This window comes from Planococcus citri, chromosome 2, assembly GCF_950023065.1.
Source record: "Planococcus citri chromosome 2, ihPlaCitr1.1, whole genome shotgun sequence".
Classification (NCBI taxonomy): domain Eukaryota; kingdom Metazoa; phylum Arthropoda; class Insecta; order Hemiptera; family Pseudococcidae; genus Planococcus; species Planococcus citri.
The window spans coordinates 74,574,787-74,584,503 of NC_088678.1; the positions used below are offsets into that span (position 1 = coordinate 74,574,787).

The 9,717-nt window shown below is 36.0% G+C and overlaps 1 long non-coding RNA gene across 1 annotated transcript; it reads right to left on the bottom strand.

Moving 5' to 3' along the window:
* Nucleotides 1-21: 21 nt before the first annotated feature.
* LOC135834457 (uncharacterized) lies at nucleotides 22-790 on the bottom strand. Its single transcript, XR_010556675.1, has 2 exons — nucleotides 320-790; nucleotides 22-260 (listed from the first exon to the last, which is right to left on the bottom strand). It is a non-coding gene; the product is annotated as an uncharacterized LOC135834457 (long non-coding RNA).
* Nucleotides 791-9,717: the final 8,927 nt, after the last annotated feature.

A 9,717-nucleotide genomic window follows, 5' to 3' on the forward strand; every position in this document is an offset into this window, starting at 1 on the left:
GTAATAAAATAAAATACCAGATTCTTATTAAAGTATTATTTTAATATTATATTAGCGTTAATACGAGATATACACACATTTTTTACCATCGGATAAATTATCTACCCTGCAAACATGGACAGCTTTTTCCCTGCAATATATGCTGAGCACATTCTGCATCTGGTTTGTGAGATTCTGACATTGCTATAAGTTGTACAAGAACAACCAACAGTACAGCGAACAAAAACAAAAACAAATATGGCTTCATGTTTTTTGCAACGCTAAAAATGAGCAAAATGAATAACATTAACAAATAGGTAATACATACTTAATTACTTACTCGTATTCATAATACGGAAAATATCATCCAAGATGTAGTGAAATAGGTACACGTACTGGTATTATTCTCATGGGCTGAAATTATATTGGTAGGTACCAGTTGGTTAGGTAAGTACTCGTGTAACAACTTCACTAAAAAGTAAAAACGCAGCCGAAAAAAAGTAGGTACCTACATAGGTATCATAAAAAATTTATAGAAAGCAATGGTGATATTTTTAAACGACTTAATCAGTGTAATTTTGAAATGTTCGTTGTAACCTTAAAATGAACCAGAAACGTCGTTCATTATCTTTCTTTTACAATTTCCAACCCATTTGTGCTTGTGGGACTGGGATTGATAAAAACAAAAAAGAACAGTATGATATTATTTTATGGTACACAGGTTGTTCGGTTCAAAAGTGGAAAAAAGTGACAAGTTCAGAAAACTTGCCAAATAGTTTTTAGCACCTTTCTTTACAAAAAATTTTCTCTACAAATACCTATAGGTACTTGAAGACTGCACGAAGCAATTTTAAAAGACCAGCAATAATAAAGAAACAGGAACAAGAACAAAAACGTAAAAAATTCCACTGTTTTTTTTTTTTTTTTTTTTTGTTAGTTCTTCGTTCTTTCTTTCAAATTCTTTATTCGGGTAAAATTTTTGAACAAATTTTGTCAAATTTTACTTTACTTTACAATTTTTATTATTGCAGTTATCATTTTTCATTATCTATATCTAGTGAAAAAAAAGAGAAAATGAAGCTTGGAATTGTTATCTATAAACATTAGCACTTAGGTACGACAAAAGGACCAAGGACCACTGCACAAAAAATGAAATTTCCCAGGAAAAAAATTTTCATTTACCTACCTTAGAAGAGATTTAAGCCTATGGATTTGCCTGTACAGTATATTTGATGAAACTTCAGGATGACAGTCCCTGGATGCGTCACCTAACACAGAGGCTGCGGACGAGACCAGCTGGATTGGAGCCTGGTAAGTCACTCGGTAATCGAGTTCTTCAGGAATACTCCAATCACAGTCTGGGCCTGCAGCCTCCAGGAAAAGCAGAAAGCCAGATGAAGACCTGAACCTTGAAGATGACTATAGAGTATAGATTTAAGATGTAAATAGATATTTTTATTCTTAATTAGATTGTAAGAAGTGGTCAGTGGTCAGTGCCAAAGAAATATAAATACCTATGCATTTTCCACCTCATATATATTCAAATGCATGAACAGGGTGCCCAGAAATATCGAGTACCCATAAAAAAGTTTTCTACTAAAATACTTTGGTTGGTCACAGTGAATGATAATAATGATAGCACATGATTGGTTGTTGGACTGGAGAGATAACATTCCACCAATCATATGCATCTATTTCGCGTTGCCAACCTAGGTATATTTTTAATGACAAACTTTCTTTGGGGTAGGTACTTGATATTTCTGGGCACTCTGTAGATAGGGTTTCAGTGTAGATAGTAGTTTGTATAGGTATGGCCCTTAAATTTAATTGAGGAGGTTGGTGACAAAGTTAGACAAACGCCATGAAGTTACTCGTAGTTTCGAGAAAATTGAGGTTTTTTATCTAGTACAAAAATATGCAGCGCTGAATTTTCTACCTTACTGTGAAGTGTGGATGAAGTTGGGTATTGACTCTTATGGGATTTTTAACGCTCTTTTCATTGCCGAGGTCCGTTTCTCACAAAGTAGTCCATAAAAGGGTGAAATATGCGTTCAAAGTTTTTGAGGCAAAACTTTGACTGAGTTTTGTACCCTTTTATGAACTATTTTGTAAGTAACGGACCTCGGCAATGAAAAGAGCGTTAAAAATTCTATAAGAATCAATACCTAACTCGATTTTTTTGGAAGTGGCGGTGGCGCGGGCGTTTGTCTAACTTTGTCACTAACCTCCTCAATTGTAAATAACTTTTTAATACTTGTATTATTGTATTTTTCATTTTTTCATTTTTATTTACCAAACAAAAAAATATATAACCCAGAAGAAAAAAAGAAACCGAAATATCCAGATGTCGAGTTTGAAGACAAATCTGGATGAAGATAATTAAAATTGTATTATGTATATAGTGGTAACTTAGTAGAATAATAGCAATCTTTTCATGTGGGCGGTCGGTGAGAAGCCAGTAGCAAGTGCACTAGCCACTAACCACCCCACAAATAACCCAATGTACCTCGTGGCCTTTAACTAGGGGCCCCAACTTGTTGGGACCACCCCTAGGCGAAATTTCTCTCCCTTCATACTTCACCCTGAGACAGGTTGGGGGCTTGGTTTGCTGTTAGACAGATACGTTACGTGTGAATAACGACTCCTGGAACGTGGCAGGGATCATGCCTTAGGCAACCGCTTAGAAGTTTGGGTCAGGGTCAACAATCCGTCTCACCTCCCCCCATTCCCCTTCCCGTCCCTTGTCTTAATCTTGGGGTGAAGCTGTAGATTATACTTAGAATAGTTAATATTACTCTAGGGTCATTCCATGTCAACCAGAGCTGTAAAATTACCGTAATTTATTCGCTGGTAAAATACGGCGGTAAAATACGGTAAAATACAGTATTTTACGATATTTATGGTATTTTACCAATTTGTATATGAAGAGTAATTTGTAGTTTGACTTCAAAGTTCTGAACTTCTGACCTGCCTCTGAAGTAAATTTTCATCTGTTTTTTATAGGAAATTTTCCATGGATATTTTTTGGAAATTTATGGGGAAAATTTTTGGTAACTTTCAAATCATAAATTTCCATGGAAATTTGGAAATTTATGAAGGAAAGATGGAAAAAAAAGTGTTCAATTCGGCTTTTTGGTAAATTATGGTAAAATATGGTAATAAACTTTTGGTAAAATACCGTAAAATATGGTAAAATACCGCGGTAATTTACCAACATAAATTACCTTACAGCCCTGATGTCAACTCAACCAACGTTTTTGGGTCATGTCCTTTGATTTCGCTCAATTTTTTTTTTACAATATCTACCCACCCAGTAAGTAAGAAAGCCGCAATCAGTTTGGTACCAGCCGCCTCAGGGGGCGGGTGGGGCCCTCCATTATTATCACATTGTCTCGAGGTACTCAACTTCAGCAGCCCATTCCTCCAAAACTAATATACTTCGATCAATAAGTGATTTCACAGTTCGAAAGGGCATTGAATTTTGAACTTTTTAAGTAATTTGAAAGTTGAACTTTCAATTTGAAAGTTCAAATTTCAAAATGGCGCTGTAAGTGAGAGCTACCATTTAAAATTTTGAAAAAATTTCCATAGATGTACATTTTGATACTTTTTCGAAATATTTAGGTTTCGATATGGAACTCTTGACGGAGAGGGAGCACCGCCACCCCCAACTTTGGGTGAAACTTTCGAAAGAAAATCTGGGGCTTGTTATATATCGAATTGTATGTTTTCGACGACGCTGAACACGAATATGACGTTAGATTTTGGATAGGACACCATCCACGGCCCCCAGCACCTTCCCAAAGGGGGTAAAAGTTTAAAAAAGCGTTTTGTTCGTGCGACACATGGAATGATATGTTTTTGGTGACGCTGAACACGAATATGACGTCAGATTTTAAACCCTCGGCGCCTAGTGCATCCAAAGTGTTTTACAAAAAAAAAAAAAAAAAAAAAAACAAGTCATCTCAAAAACAGGCCCAAACCATGCAGCGTGCTTAAGTGGTAGAGGGCATAAATTTAGAGAGAAAAGTTAGAAATCCGAAATTCACACTGCACTCCAACTTAAACACGTTATCAAGTCAACTACTGGCGAGTTTAAGACATTTTGTAGACTCCAGCCGATTTTTGAAACTTTGAATTTTCACAAAATTCATTCTGTAAACTAATTTCAATACGCTATGAAGTCGACTGCAGATAGGTTTCAAGTAGTTTTGGAGCCTCCAGCAGATTTTCAATGCTCGAAATTTACCTAACAGAGTTGTAAATCCGACACTCACTCTCCACTTCAATTTCAACACGCTATTAAGTCGACTGGAGGTGGGTTCAAAAGTAGGTAATTTTAGAGCCACTAGCGACTTTATGAAAATTCCTGGTTTTTGGACGTTCGTGGCCGATGAGGCGGCCGTTATTTTTATCAAAATCTGTGTGTTCCAGTCTGAAACATATTTTAGTCCATCGATTTCATACTTCTTTGAAAGTTATCAAAATTACCGTTCCACCTCCGTTTGCAGTAGGTACCTATATAGAAGCAAGAAATTCAGTTTACAGTCTATTTTAGACACTATTCCGAGGTTGAAGGCAGTTTCAATGTTTTAGAACCTCCAGAAATTTTTTTTAAAACTTCTGTTTTCTCAAAAAATATAACAAAATCTGTCCGAATTATCTTTCGTAGAAATTTTAAGTTTCAAAAATCTACTGCTGGAGATTCCAGTAGTTTCCAAAAGATAGCTGGAGGCTCCAAAACGGCTTGAAATCCCCCAACAGTCGACTTCATGGCGTATTGAAATTTGAAATCAGTTCACACCTTCACAGAATGAATTCTCGCTTTCGAAATGTAATTCGATGAAATTTTGTTGGCATGTAAAGTTTCAAAAATCTACCGGAGGCTCCAAGAATTTTCAAAAAATTGCTAGAGTCTGCAAAATGACTCAAACCCAGAAACAGTTGGCTTAATAGCGTGCTTAAGTTGGAGTGCAGCGTGAATTTCGGATTTCCAATGTCATTTGATAAAATATTATGAAAATTTCAAGTTTAAAAAAATCTGCTGAAGGCTCCAGAACTACTCAAAACGGCTCGAAACCATTTATAATTAATTTGGCCTGACGAAAATATGCTATATCTCAAATTTCAGCTTTCTATAGGTCAATTTAGTAAACTACCTATTCGGTGTCCGAAATTAGGGCAGTTTACAATACCTACTTCAAGTTTTTTTCGCGTTAGAATACTCGTTATGTTTCCTGAAAATATCATACGGAAATGTACCAACATATTTGACAGAAAATAACTGAGATATCTAAATAGATAGGTATACCCAATAAATAAAAAAGTAACGGTAGCATTTATAGGTCTATCTAAATCTGTATTACATATTTTTGAAGACTTCGTAATAAAACAAAATGTCAGATTCTTAGCGAGTAAATATATTCTATATTAGCCTTAATTATCTACCCTCAGCACATTTACAGCGTTTTCCGTCCAACTCAAACTCCGCACATACTTCAACTGAATCGTGAGATTCTGACATTGCTATAAGTTGTAAAAGAACAACCAACAGTATAGCGAACAAAAACGAAAACAAATATGGCTTCATGTTTTTTGCAATGCTAAAAATATGAGCAAAATGAATAACATTAATAACAATAATAACAATAATATTCATAAAACGGAAAATATCATAAGAAGTAGTTTATTCTCACTTGCTGAAATTATATCGGTAGATAGGTATAACTAGTGTAACAACTAACTAAAAACGCAGGCGAAAAAAAGTACTATCGTACTTGAGTTTGTAGAAAACAATGGCGATATTTTTAAACCCCCTTAGTCAATGTAATTTTGAAATGTTCATTGTAACCTTAAAATTAACCCGAAGGTCGTTCATTATCTTTCATATACATATTATATGTCCAATACATTTGTGGGATTGATAAGAGCAAAAAAAAGTAGCAGTATATTATTTTATCGTATTCGGGTTGTTCGGCTCGAATGAAAAAAAAAGTGAAAAATTCAGAAAACTTACCAAAATTGGTACCTAGTTTTTAAAAACATTCTTTACAAAACAATTAGATACCGCTTCGCCCTCACCTCAATTTTTAACAGATATATTTTTGAAATAAAGTTATTTTAATGATGTTTGTGTCATTTGCATTTTGCAAGTAATCTAAACGCAAAAACAGACGTCGGATTTTGTTTTACGTTTACCGGCGTCCTTCAGAGCATCACCGCCCCCCCCCCCGGGTGAGGTTGGATGTGAGTAAAACGAAATCAAAGTAACTTTATTTCAAAAATATCTGGTAAAATTGAGGTGGGGAGGCGAAGGCTCTGGAGGGGTTAGATTAGTGTAGCAGAAAATCTGACGTCATATTCGTGTTCAGCGATATCGAATCATGCGGAAATGACACCTCATTCATTAATATTTAATTTTCCCAAAATTCTCATTTTACCCCCTCTACGACCCATTTTTTCTATTTTTCACCGCAACGCACAAAAACAAAAATTTCGAAAAAAATATATGATACTTTTGGGTCAAAAATACATGCAAAAATTGTACCTTGCAATTTTCATTTTGTTAGTAAATACGTATATAGCATAAAATAAGTTGAAAAACGCAATTTTGAGGGGTAAATATGAAGGGAGAGGGTTGAAAATTCTCGTAGGTATGCCTCGGTTGTTCACCACACCACCCTACAGAATATTCATCAAAAAAATTTTGAATGCAATTATTATAGTATTTCAATAGGGTTCTCAAAAAAATATCCAAGTTTGAGAGCGCGCGATCGATGAAGTTTTCTCACGGTGGTGCCGTGGAACAGTGTTCACAAAACGCGCGGTAGTATGGGAGATACGTGTTTTTTTTCAAACTTTATTTTTTTGACCATGTTGCACCACACTTTGGGACCTTGAGAAAATTATATGTTATACCTTAGGGTATGAGCAAGTTTTGAAAACAAATTCAGCCATGTCACCCCTCCCCCAATTTTTTTCTGCCCCCTTCAAAATTTTCAACCCCTGAAAAACTAAGACAATGGTGTACGATAAATTCCCTTTGACTGGAAAATACCTGACTACTAGACATCAATTAACTCGAACAAATCGAACAGACATCTTACACAGAATAAAAATAAAAGATTTATTTTTAATTCTAGGTTATTGACCCGAAGGAAAATAACAACAACAAAAACAGAGCTTTATGCTCGACTTGATAACTTTACAACTCGAAGATTAAATCAATAATAACGCGAACGAACTTAAAACCTAACGAAAACAACGAATATACGACGATAATTTAACAGCCAACAGTTTACGCGATTTTACGAAAAGGACAAAATTTCACTTAATATGTAACCAACAATATTTATATCGCGAAACCGAAGTTTACTTTTTATTTAAAAATAAAAAACTAAAAAGTTATCAAACTAAAACGTTACAGTTATCGTTACGAGACCAATTTTGCCAACACCCCACCATAAAAATATTTTCCCTAACACGCGTACCATTTAATAAAACGAAAAACTTGTTGCTTCTTATCATTACCGGTGTTTGTAAACACTACGATCAAAAAATATTTTTTACAGCAAAATTTCAACTTAAAAGTTATAAAAATCGACTCGAACACAATAGTTAAACGCGATACAATATTTTACATAAACGTTCGAACACCGTACGGGTAGTGGCTTTCGTTAGTAAATCAGCCAGTTGATCTATCGATGAAACTTTTTGTAGATAGATCACATTTTTTAGAATCAGATCGCGAATATGGTGATAACTGACATCTATATGTCTGGTACGTTTTGATTCGACCGTATTCGCAACAGCAATAGCTGCGTTAGAATCGCAATACACCGGAACGGTGTCAATACGAACTTCCAACTCAAGAAATAAATTTCGCCATGCCAAGACTTCCTTACCAGACGTACTTAAAGCGACATATTCAGCCTCACACGACGAAAGACTTACACAATTTTGTTTCTTGACTACCCAGTCAATTACATTGCCATAGTGCAATATGAAAATTCCAGACGTTGACTTCCTATCTAAACAATCACCGGCGAAATCTGAATCTACGTACACTCTTACAGAGTGTTTATCGACGAATTCAGGTATTACGTAGGTAAGTTTCACGTTTAACGTACTACATAAATACCTTAATATACGCTTGCTGTATTCGAACAGCTCCTTATTTGCCAAGTGCTGGTATCTGCTTAGGAAGTTCACAGCATACGCAATGTCAGGACGTGTTCCTCTTGCAATGTAACTTAAACTTCCTAAGAGACCTCTCACTTTGGTTTCGAAACTTTTATCGAGCTTGAGATTAGTAATCTTCAAGTTCGGTTCAATTGGAGTTGAAATACTGTTCGAATTAGACAGCCCATATTCATTAACTAACTGTTCGATATTCGTGTTTTGATGAATCTCTAACTGATTCTTACTATGACAAATTTCCATACCAATAAACTTCTTGCATTGTTCCAGGTCTCTGATTCCAAAACGCTCATTCAGACTCTTAACCAACCACTCGATAAGACGATCATCGCATCCTGTGATAAGAAAATCGTTGACGTAAACAACGAACACACATCGAAGCGGATTCTCTGAATCAAAATAAACACAAGGGGCTACTTTGCTTCTAGAAAAACCCAACGATAACAGGTACGAGTTTAGCTTAGCGTTCCAGGACTTCGGACTTGTTTTGAGACCGTATAACGATCTCTTCAAAACGTATACTACTCCTTTCTCTTCGTTAGTCCCTTTAGGTGGATTGAACATGACATTACGATTTATGTCACCGTTCAAGAACGCTGTGCTAACATCCAATTGGCATAATTGCCAACGATTAACTACCGCAAGATTTAGCATCGATCGAATGATCGGTTGGTTTGGGGTTGGCGCGTATATTTCATCTAACTCGTAAAAATGACTATCTTTAAAACCACTTAAAACCAATCGCGCTTTATACTTTACCCCACCATTCGAGTTGATTTTTTTTTTCAAACCCCGCTTACTGTCTACCTTCGAATAATTTTCACTTTTTACGCTACTTTCAGATACCGGATACCAAACGTCTTTTACTTTCATCGCCTTTAACTCTTCGTCGATCGCTACCTTCCAGTACTTCGCTTCTGGACCATTCAGAGCTTGTTCGTACGATAAATCATCGACGCTAGTCGCTAGCCAATGCAAAATCAGCAAAATCGTTGGATCGATCGTCGGTAGCTGAAGTATCAATCATACTACGATCAACGTGAATTTCACCGCTACGTTCGGCTTCGCTCAACTCATCCGGGTTTACCCAAGATGAGCACCCAGGAGCTGGCTCTACCGAACTACGTACATCTTGCTGAATCGTAGGTACGATCTCTACGTCGCTAACACTGACTGTTACCGATGTTTTAAGCAAATGGTCGTTGATGATATCGTGTATCTTACGCGTTTCATCGACTTCTACGCAACTAGAGTTGGTAAATTTATTTCTTAAAACATCGTATAATACGTAACCTGTCTCTGTAAAACCAAGTAATACCATATCTATCGACTTCTCATCGGTTTTCTTTCTCTTTTCAGGCGGTACTAAAACTCGTGCAACGCTTCCAAACAATCTTACTCTCGATAAATCCGGCTTTCGGCGATTCCACAACTCATACGGTGACAGATCGTTCAAGGCAGAATGCGGTAAACAATTGTACACGTAGTTCGCTGTGTAAGCAGCGTAAAGCCAGAATTTATTCGTTAAACCTCCTTCGT